The following is an 11,742-nucleotide window of genomic DNA, read 5'->3' as shown; positions in this document are numbered from 1 at the left end:
ACACGTACACTGAGTGGACAAAACATTAGGAACACCTTCCTACTGTTGAGTTGTACCTCCTCAATTCATCGGGGCATAGACTCTACAAGGTGTTGAAAGAGTTCCACAGGGATGTTGACTCCAATCCGTCCCACAGTTGTGTCAAGTTGTCTGGATGTCATTTGGGTGGTGCATCATTCTTGATACACACGGGGAAAACGGTTGAGTGTGAAAAACCCAGCAGCATTGCAATTCTTGAAACACTCTAAATAGGGTGCCTGGCACCTACTACTGTACCCTGTCCAAAGGCACTTAAATATTTTGTCTTACCCATTCACCTTCTGAATGGCACACATACACAATCCATGTCTCAAGGCTTAAAAATCCTTCTTTAACCTGTTTCCTCCCCTTCATCTACACTGATTGAAGTGGATTTAACAAGTGATGTCAATAAGGGATCTTATTTTTCACCTGGTCAGTCTATGTAAAGACCTGATTTTCTTAATGTTTTGTATACTCAGTTTATTTCAAGTGTTGTATGTTATCAAAAAAAATAACTCATGCAGTTCAATATATTTGACAGAATATCACCAGTTTAGTTCAGTACGGTAGCGCAGGCCAATGCTTTAACCAGAGACCGTAAATATAAATTCAATAGATTTTAAACCGAAGTACAGTGTTGACCATACAGCCCCAAGCCAGGCGGAGTCTATGACCCAGCGGACAAGGTGGTACAATAGCCCTGTTATGCCGTAATGCGGAGAGCTTGCTGCTAACTCTGGGAAATACTGTCCCCCCAAAAATACCGTTTTACTAAGAGTCTGCGGTGTTTTATATGTGAGGAATTGGGTGATAGAAATCACGAGCTGCAGAATTTACCGCTGGCCCAAGGTAAGGTCGCTGAACAATCTTGTCGTTGTGTGCCGAGCCTGCTTGCCATATGGTTCAGCCAGGCTCTATGGCCTGCTAACTAGATAACTTCCTCCTCTCTCATGTAGATATTTCACCCTCGTATGGCACAAATTATTAATGTGATACGCGGTCACATCGATACTCTAATGGATTAACGTCTGAATTAATTGAGACATTGAGAAATGCCGCTGGGAGCTAAAATGGAGTGATATTTTAGGCATCGCAAGTAGCCGGAGTGGTGTTGGTGGCGGCGCCGTTTGATTTCAGCCACCGCGGTGCTGTAGTCCACGTCATGAAGCGAGGCCTGAGCTTGGCGCCAGGGCCGCCAGTGTTTTGTCCCAGTCTGGATGTGTGGTTTGTCCCAGTCTGGATGTGTGGTTTGTCCCAGTCTGGATGTGTGTGGTTTGTCCCAGTCTGGATGTGTGGTTTGTCCCAGTCTGGATGTGTGGTTTGTCCCAGTCTGGATGTGTGGTTTGTCCCAGTCTGGATGTGTGTGGTTTGTCCCAGTCTGGATGTGTGTGGTTTGTCCCAGTCTGGATGTGTGGTTTGTCCCAGTCTGGATGTGTGTGGTTTGTCCCAGTCTGGATGTGTGTGGTTTGTCCCAGTCTGGATGTGTGGTTTGTCCCAGTCTGGATGTGTGTGGTTTGTCCCAGTCTGGATGTGTGTGGTTTGTCCCAGTCTGGATGTGTGTGGTTTGTCCCAGTCTGGATGTGTGTGGTTTGTCCCAGTCTGGATGTGTGTGGTTTGTCCCAGTCTGGATGTGTGTGGTTTGTCCCAGTCTGGATGTGTGTGGTTTGTCCCAGTCTGGATGTGTGTGGTTTGTCCCAGTCTGGATGTGTGGTTTGTCCCAGTCTGGATGTGTGTGGTTTGTCCCAGTCTGGATGTGTGTGGTTTGTCCCAGTCTGGATGTGTGTGGTTTGTCCCAGTCTGGATGTGTGTGGTTTGTCCCAGTCTGGATGTGTGTGGTTTGTCCCAGTCTGGATGTGTGTGATTTGTCCCAGTCTGGATGTGTGTGGTTTGTAGTTTTGGTCTAGCTACCACCGCAAGGCAATATGCATGGTTTTACAGAATCTATATTTTTAGTGACCGGGGTCTGTTGATTACCTTCAGGAAACGGGTCATTTGTGGAGGGAAATGTAGGATAGTGGATTTGTCTTCTTATTTACATACTGGGATTCCATATTACTGTTAGCTAGTTATATATCAAATTGGGTTAGCCTATGCTTAGACTTGTTAGTTGATGGTGAATAACGTAGTAAGTTAGACAACGCGTCCTGCCATAGTTACAAGAACAAAACACATTGATTTCATGCACTTTATTCTCATGAAAATAACTTTCCTTTTTCGTAAATGAGCGTAGTTAATCTATGGAACTGGAGTAGCAAATATATTTATAACTAACCCAATATAGACCATAACTTGTCGTTTCCAATTGGAGTAAATGAATGATATCGGGAAGAACAAGCACGGATGTAGGCAGAGCCAAGCAAGAGCTAGTGAGATCCTATTGGCGCTTTCTAGCATTGGTTTGCATATTTTCATTAGGGAACGCCTACTTTGAAGTGAGCCTGTGTAATACTTCTGTTTGCCCTGGCTTTCCTTCTAAACAATGTAATTTTTTTAAAACTTTGACATAGGGTAACGTCTACAAAATGCAGTCCACTCCGTTTGTTACAGTTTCTAGTTTTGGAATCTGAAAACTGTATGGAGATCAAATGTTTAATCTATGAGGAAATGTGTAGTTTAACGGCCATCTTGCTTCAATCTTCTCCCACTGCCGGTCACTGGACTTCCTCTCATCACCATATTTGGTAGTGAGTGTGAACGCCAACCGGAGGCCTCACATTTATACATTCGGTGAAAGAACAATGAGCCAGATATGTCTGTGGAAGTAGTTAGTGTCAGAGGAATTCTGGAGGAAACAAAACGTTAAGCGGATTGAACTTCTTTAGGAAAACCTCACTAATGTTGTAAACAAACATCATTATTATGTTGTCATCGAGTCACAGGTATTTATTTCCAAGCTATAGCACACAACATTTTACATACAGCAGGTTTTTAAAGGACCAAGGAGTGTGAATTGCTTCAGTGTTTTCATTTTTGCCATGGAAAAAATATTGCGATTATTGGTATCATCCTGGCCCTACTAATGGTATACAGCTACGAACAGAATTTACTTTTACAGAGTTTTTTATTTTATTTTATTGGGGAGTTGAATAGCAGAAGCTTGAGAGCCACTTTCTCGCAGATGGTACTTCAGGTGTGGACCATAGTAACAATATGATTTTTTTTGGCTAAGTTTACAAGGTTATTGAGCAGATGTTCAGAATCAGGGTCAAGCACAATGTTACAATCAAAGTAGAGTGAAGACAAACCGGTGTAAAGTAGGTTCTATGAAGAAATGGAGTTGTTTGCTTATGGAGTTGCATTTGGGGTAGACCCGTTGGCATATAGAAGCCCATTCTTCCTCACCCATGTCCAATGTCTCTCTCCCAAACGGGTTTCAACGCAGCATAAGATGAGGAACTTCTGTCAAATAGAATAGAATATATGTCGGAGATTAAACCTCTCCGAACAGTAGGATTCGTCAATAGATTTCAAATCTTCAGTCATTTGAAAACGTAGTTAATTGACTCCTATGAAGTGTCTAAGATGTAGGTAAAAAAAAATCTTTGTTGAGAAAGTCAATCTCAGTTTTTATCTGTTGGAACGATATAAGTGTCCTGAGCAAATAAAGGCTCTAAGGTCAGCAATCATCATCTTCTTCTTCTAGTCCAGAAGTCCAATACTCCTTATTTGGGGGGAATCTTGATTAAGGGCAAACGGTGACCAGAGTGATACATCGTCTGGAATCTGCAGGTACCTCTTTGCATGTTTCCAAGCTAAGAGTGCATTCTGCACTGTTACAATTGTCAGATAAGGTCGGGATCTTTTCAATGCTATTAAATACATGGTAAGGAAGCTAATGTGCTTGGGTGACATGCTATTGGTTCCATCCAAACCTAAATTGTGTGGTGTCTGTCTAGGCACCAACTAATCATGTGCAGACCAGTAATATAGTTGTGGTTTTGGCAAAGAGATCCCTGCTAAATCCTTAGGTTAATAGGTTTCTTATTGCTCCAGATATATTTAGATTGGCATTCATTTTCTGGCAAAAGGACTGCGATAGATGGCAGGGGATATTTCAGAGTAGATCATTTAGCCGATGAAGGATATTCATCCTGACGACATTAATCCTGCCAAAAAGACTTTGGTAGGGTGACCAGTTAATCAGGTCCTGTTTAATCTTCGTTAGCCAAGGCATATCATTTGAAGTGAACAGGTTATTAAGATTTGGAGCAACACAAGTATCTGAAACCTGTTTCAGTCTTTTGGAATGGAGATAACGTTTCTAAGTTGATTGTGGAGGGGATGCCTGGTTGCTTAGTATGGCAACTGCTCGGGCCTCCGACCGCAAGGCACTACAGAGGGGAGTGCATATGGTCCAGTAGATCACTGGGGCCAAGCTTCCTGCCAGGACCTCTATACCAGGCAGTGTCAGAGGAAGGCCCTACAAATGGTCAGACTCCAGCCACCCTGGTCATAGACTGTTCTCTCTGCTACCGCACGGCAAGCGGTACCGGAGCGCCAAGTCTAGGTCGAAGAGGCTTCTCAACAGCTTCCCCCAAGCCATAAGACTCCTGAACATCTAGTCAGATGGCTACCCAGACTCTTTGCATTGCCCCCCTCCCCCCTCTTCCACGCTGCTGCTACTCTCTGTTATTATCTATGCATTGTCACTTTATTAACTCTACCTACCAGAGGTCGACCGATTAGGATTTTTCAACGCCGATACCGATTTATTGGAGGACTAAAAAAAGCAGATATTGATCAATCGGCTTATTTTTGTATTTTTATTATTTGTTATAATGACAATTACAACAATTTATTTTAATTTTATTTCACCTTTATTTAACCAGGTAGGCAAGTTGAGAACAAGTTCTCATTTACAACTGTGACCTGGCCAAGATAAAGCAAAGCAGTTCGACACATACAACGACACAGAGTTACACATGGAGTAAAACAAACATACAGTCAATAATACAGTATAAACAAGTCTATATACGATGTGAGCAAATGAGGTGAGATAAGGGAGGTAAAGGCAAAAAAGGCCATGGTGGCAAAGTAAATGGTAAATGGTAGATTTGCAGTGGAAGAATGTGCAAAGTAGAAATACAAATAATGGGGTGCAAAGGAGCTAAATAAATAAATAAAATACAGTAGGGAAAGAGGTAGTAGTTTGGGCTAAATTATAGGTGGGCTATGTACAGGTGCAGTAATCTGTGAGCTGCTCTGACAGTTGGTGCTTAAAGCTAGTGAGGGAGATAAGTGTTTCCAGTTTCAGAGATTTTTGTAGTTCGTTCCAGTCATTGGCAGCAGAGAACTGGAAGGAGAGGCGGCCAAAGAAATAATTGGTTTTGGGGGTGACTAGAGAGATATACCTGCTGGAGCGTGTGCTACAGGTGGGAGATGCTATGGTGACCAGCGAGCTGAGATAAGGGGGGACTTTACCTAGCAGGGTCTTGTAGATGACATGGAGCCAGTGGGTTTGGCGACGAGAATGAAGCGAGGGCCAGTCAACGAGAGCGTACAGGTCGCAATGGTGGGTAGTATATGGGGCTTTGGTGACAAAACGGATTGCACTGTGATAGACTGCATCCAATTTGTTGAGTAGGGTATTGGAGGCTATTTTGTAAATGACATCGCCGAAGTCGAGGATTGGTAGGATGGTCAGTTTTACAAGGGTATGTTTGGCAGCATGAGTGAAGGATGCTTTGTTGCGAAATAGGAAGCCAATTCTAGATTTAACTTTGGATTGGAGATGTTTGATGTGGGTCTGGAAGGAGAGTTTACAGTCTAACCAGACACCTAAGTATTTGTAGTTGTCCATGTATTCTAAGTCAGAGCCGTCCAGAGTAGTGATGTTGGACAGGCGGGCAGGTGCAGGTAGCGATCGGTTGAAGAGCATGCATTTAGTTTTATTTGTATTTACGAGCAATTGGAGGCCACGGAAGGAGAGTTGTATGGCATTGAAGCTTGCCTGGAGGGTTGTTAACACAGTGTCCAAAGAAGGATACAGAATGGTGTCATCTGCGTCGAGGTGGATCAGAGACTCACCAGCAGCAAGAGCGACATCATTGATGTATACAGAGAAGAGAGTCGGTCCAAGAATTGAACCCTGTGGCACCCCCATAGAGACTGCCAGAGGTCCGGACAGCAGACCCTCCGATTTGACACACTGAACTCTATCAGAGAAGTAGTTGGTGAACCAGGCGAGGCAATCATTTGAGAAACCAAGGCTGTCGAGTCTGCCAATGAGGATGTGGTGATTGACAATACTGAATGAACACTTATTTTAACTTAATATAATACATAAATAAAATCAATTTAGCCTCAAATAAATAACGAAACATGTTCAATTTGGTTTAAATAATGCAAAAACAACATGTTGGAGAAGAAAGTAAAAGTGCAATATGTGCTATGTAAGAAAGCTAACGTTTAAGTTCCTTGCTCAGAACATGAGAACATATGAAAGCTGGTGGTTCCTTTTAACATATCAAATCAAACATGAGTCTTCAATATTCCCAGCTGGTGAGTATCAACACTAAGGCACAGAGTATCACCAGCTAAGGGAGGCCGTGGGGAAGGCACAGAGTATCACCAGCTAAGGGAGGCTGTGGGGAAGGCACTGGTCAATTCATCCACGTCTCAATACCTTACCTTTCTGTTAGAGAATGAGCTAGATGCTGATTTGACCAGCTAGACATTCCTCAGCATTGTACAGTGCTCGTGGCATAGCAGCAGTGTTTCTATCTATAGGGACTATTGGCATAGTGGACAGCCGATAGACTAGAAAAGGCCAATATCGACCCGATATGTCGGGTTGGACGATTATCGGTTGTTCTGGAAATGGTAGTTATGCTGTAGATGAGGGCAATACAGTAACTTCAACATGACACAAACTAGGAATCCTGTCGTATGACAAGCAACAACTCTAAAACATCCGTGTCACATCTTACAGCATATTAACAAGTTATAAAGTGGCTGAATTGTCAGTTTTCGTGCTGATAGATTCATATTTGAGGGCACTGCCACAGACATGGAAGTTGGTGTGATTTAGTCCAGTCAGCAAAGTGGGACTTTGTCCTGTGTTTCTTGGCTTTGTACATGGTTTCGTCCACAAGCTAGGTTGTTGTTCAATGTTAGTTTGGTTCTGCTGCTTCAACTGATAGCAGAGTGGCTGTCTACTACAAGTCACATCCAACATCTCAGACATGTGACACCATTACCACGGTAACCTCCCGCCCTTAAAGGGGCAGCTGAACATTTTGTCTCTGATATTTTGATTAAAAGACTCTGGTCACATTAAATTGAGTAGAATACCACATTACTTCTTACTAATACATTTCCTGTTTTAGAAACATTACAGAGCTCATCTGGGGAGGGGGTTGATGTGATAATGGGGCAAAAATATTTTGGCTGGTAAAAAGCCATAGGGCTTCGGTCTATAGTCGTGCAGTATATAGGGAATAGGGCTCTGGTCTAAAGTAGTGCACTATATAGGGAATAGGGCTTCGGTCTATAGTAGTACCACTATATAGGGAATAGGGCTCTGGTCTATAGTAGTACCACTATATAGGGAATAGGGCTCTGGTCTATAGTAGTGCACTATATAGGGAATAGGGCTCTGGTCTAAAGTAGTGCACTATATAGGGAATAGGGCTTCGGTCTATAGTAGTACCACTATATAGGGAATAGGGCTCTGGTCTATAGTAGTGCACTATATAGGGAATAGGGCTCTGGTCTATAGTAGTGTACTATATAGGGAATAGGGCTCTGGTCTATAGTAGTACCACTATATAGGGAATAGGGCTCTGGTCTATAGTAGTGCACTATATAGGGAATAGGGCTCTGGTCTATAGTAGTGTACTATATAGGGAATAGGGCTCTGGTCTATAGTAGTGCACTATATAGGGAATAGGGCTCTGGTCTAAAGTAGTGCACTATATAGGGAATAGGGCTCTGGTCTATAGTATTTTACTATACAGGGAATAGGGCTTCGGTCTATAGTAGTGCACTATATAGGGAATAGGGCTCTGGTCTATAGTCGTGCACTATATAGGGAATAGGGCTCTGGTCTATAGTATTTTACTATACAGGGAATAGGGCTTCGGTCTATAGTAGTGCACTATATAGGGAATAGGGCTCTGGTCTAAAGTAGTGCACTATATAGGGAATAGGGCTCTGGTCTATAGTAGTGTACTATATAGGGAATAGGGCTCTGGTCTATAGTAGTGTACTATATAGGGAATAGGGCTCTGGTCTATAGTAGTGTACTATATAGGGAATAGGGCTCTGGTCTATAGTAGTGCACTATATAGGGAATAGGGCTCTGGTCTAAAGTAGTGCACTATATAGGGAATAGGGCTCTGGTCTATAGTAGTGCACTATATAGGGAATAGGGCTCTGGTCTATAGTCGTGCACTATATAGGGAATAGGGCTCTGGTCTATAGTATTTTACTATACAGGGAATAGGGCTTCGGTCTATAGTAGTGCACTATATAGGGAATAGGGCTCTGGTCTATAGTAGTGCACTATATAGGGAATAGCTTGCCATTAGACACACCCCCCACCACTTCCATTGTCAGCAGTATCTCCAAATAGGACGTGTCAGGAGCAGTATCTCTAAATAGGACGTGTCAGTATCTCTAAATAGGACGTGTCAGTATCTCTAAATAGGACGTGTCAGTATCTCTAAATAGGACGTGTCAGTATCTCTAAATAGGACGTGTCAGTATCTCTAAATAGGACGTGTCAGTATCTCTAAATAGGACGTGAGAGGAGCAGTATCTCTAAATAGGACGTAGCAGTATCTCCAAATAGGACTTGTCAGTACATAGTTATTAGAGCTGTTTACTTCACACAGTGCAGCCCTCTGTTTCCTGTGTCAGTTAGTGACACTACCGGGTGTTACAGTAGACCATATTACAGGGGTTAATAACATGGTCAGGGGTACTAGGGTTAGTAACATGGTCAGGGGTACTAGGGGTGTTACAGTAGACCATATTACAGGGGTTAGTAACATGGTCAGGGGGACTAGGGTTAGTAACATGGTCAGGGGTACTAGGGTTAGTAACATGGTCAGGGGTACTAGGGGTGTTACAGTAGACCATATTACAGGGGTTAGTAACATGGTCAGGGGTACTAGGGGTGTTACAGTAGACCATATTACAGGGGTTAGTAACATGGTCAGGGGGACTAGGGGTGTTACAGTAGACCATATTACAGGGGTTAGTAACATGGTCAGGGGTACTAGGATTAGTAACATGGTCAGGGGTACTAGGGGTGTTACAGTAGACCATATTACAGGGGTTAGTAACATGGTCAGGGGGACTAGGGTTAGTAACATGGTCAGGGGTACTAGGGGTGTTACAGTAGACCATATTACAGGGGTTAGTAACATGGTCAGGGGTACTAGGGTTAGTAACATGGTCAGGGGGACTAGGGGTGTTACAGTAGACCATATTACAGGGGTTAGTAACATGGTCAGGGGGACTAGGGTTAGTAACATGCTCAGGGGTACTAGGGGTGTTACAGTAGACCATATTACAGGGGTTAGTAACATGGTCAGGGGGACTAGGGTTAGTAACATGGTCAGGGGTACTAGGGGTGTTACAGTAGACCATATTACTAGGGTTAGTAACATGGTCAGGGGGACTAGGGGTGTTACAGTAGACCATATTACAGGGGTTAGTAACATGGTCAGGGGGACTAGGGGTGTTACAGTAGACCATATTACAGGGGTTAGTAACATGGTCAGGGGTACTAGGGTTAGTAACATGGTCAGGGGTACTAGGGGTGTTACAGTAGACCATATTACAGGGGTTAGTAACATGGTCAGGGGGATTAGGGGTAGTAACATGGTCAGGGGTACTAGGGGTGTTACAGTAGACCATATTACAGGGGTTAGTAACATGGTCAGGGGTACTAGGGTTAGTAACATGGTCAGGGGTACTAGGGTTAGTAACATGGTCAGGGGTACTAGGGTTAGTAACATGGTCAGGGGGACTAGGGGTGTTACAGTAGACCATATTACAGGGGTTAGTAACATGGTCAGGGGGACTAGGGGTGTTACAGTAGACCATATTACAGGGGTTAGTAACATGGTCAGGGGTACTAGGGTTAGTAACATGGTCAGGGGGACTAGGGGTGTTACAGTAGACCATATTACAGGGGTTAGTAACATGGTCAGGGGGACTAGGATTAGTAACATGGTCAGGGGTACTAGGGGTGTTACAGTAGACCATATTACAGGGGTTAGTAACATGGTCAGGGGTACTAGGATTAGTAACATGGTCAGGGGTACTAGGGGTGTTACAGTAGACCATATTACAGGGGTTAGTAACATGGTCAGGGGGACTAGGGTTAGTAACATGGTCAGGGGTACTAGGGGTGTTACAGTAGACCATATTACAGGGGTTAGTAACATGGTCAGGGGGACTAGGGTTAGTAACATGGTCAGGGGTACTAGGGGTGTTACAGTAGACCATATTACAGGGGTTAGTAACATGGTCAGGGGGACTAGGGTTAGTAACATGGTCAGGGGTACTAGGGGTGTTACAGTAGACCATATTACAGGGGTTAGTAACATGGTCAGGGGTACTAGAGTTAGTAACATGGTCAGGGGGACTAGGATTAGTAACATGGTCAGGGGTACTAGGGGTGTTACAGTAGACCATATTACAGGGGTTAGTAACATGGTCAGGGGGACTAGGGTTAGTAACATGGTCAGGGGTACTAGGGGTGTTACAGTAGACCATATTACAGGGGTTAGTAACATGGTCAGGGGGACTAGGGTTAGTAACATGGTCAGGGGGACTAGGGTTAGTAACATGGTCAGGGGGACTAGGGGTGTTACAGTAGACCATATTACAGGGGTTAGTAACATGGTCAGGGGGACTAGGGGTGTTACAGTAGACCATATTACAGGGGTTAGTAACATGGTCAGGGGTACTAGGGTTAGTAACATGGTCAGGGGGACTAGGATTAGTAACATGCTCAGGGGGACTAGGGGTGTTACAGTAGACCATATTACAGGGGTTAGTAACATGGTCAGGGGTACTAGGGTTAGTAACATGGTCAGGGGGACTAGGGGTGTTACAGTAGACCATATTACAGGGGTTAGTAACATGGTCAGGGGGACTAGGGTTAGTAACATGGTCAGGGGTACTAGGGGTGTTACAGTAGACCATATTACAGGGGTTAGTAACATGGTCAGAGGGACTAGGGTTAGTAACATGGTCAGGGGTACTAGGGGTGTTACAGTAGACCATATTACAGGGGTTAGTAACATGGTCAGGGGTCCTAGGGTTAGTAACATGGTCAGGGGGACTAGGGTTAGTAACATGGTCAGGGGTACTAGGGGTGTTACAGTAGACCATATTACAGGGGTTAGTAACATGGTCAGGGGGACTAGGGTTAGTAACATGGTCAGGGGGACTAGGGGTGTTACAGTAGACCATATTACAGGGGTTAGTAACATGGTCAGGGGGACTAGGGTTAGTAACATGGTCAGGGGTACTAGGGTTAGTAACATGGTCAGGGGGACTAGGGGTGTTACAGTAGACCATATTACAGGGGTTAGTAACATGGTCAGGGGTACTAGGGTTAGTAACATGGTCAGGGGGACTAGGGTTAGTAACATGGTCAGGGGTACTAGGGGTGTTACAGTAGACCATATTACAGTGGTTAGTAACATGGTCAGGGGTACTAGGGTTAGTAACATGGTCAGGGGTACTAGGGGTGTTACA

At 44.1% G+C, this 11,742-nt stretch overlaps 1 protein-coding gene across 1 annotated transcript in view; it reads left to right on the top strand.

Annotated features, from left to right (window-relative positions):
• The first annotated feature begins 685 nt into the window (after window positions 1-685).
• Window positions 686-11,742, top strand: part of jade3 (jade family PHD finger 3) — a 44,630-nt gene continuing 33,573 nt past the window's right edge. The window contains exon 1 of the mRNA XM_036978962.1: window positions 686-870. The gene's annotated coding sequence lies outside the window, so the exon portion shown is untranslated. The remainder of the gene's footprint in view (window positions 871-11,742) is intronic.

The sequence above is a fragment of the Oncorhynchus mykiss genome, chromosome 5, assembly GCF_013265735.2.
Source record: "Oncorhynchus mykiss isolate Arlee chromosome 5, USDA_OmykA_1.1, whole genome shotgun sequence".
NCBI classification, from domain to species: domain Eukaryota; kingdom Metazoa; phylum Chordata; class Actinopteri; order Salmoniformes; family Salmonidae; genus Oncorhynchus; species Oncorhynchus mykiss.
The sequence above is the reverse complement of the archived record's forward strand: the minus strand, read 5'-3'. Positions and strand labels throughout refer to the sequence as shown.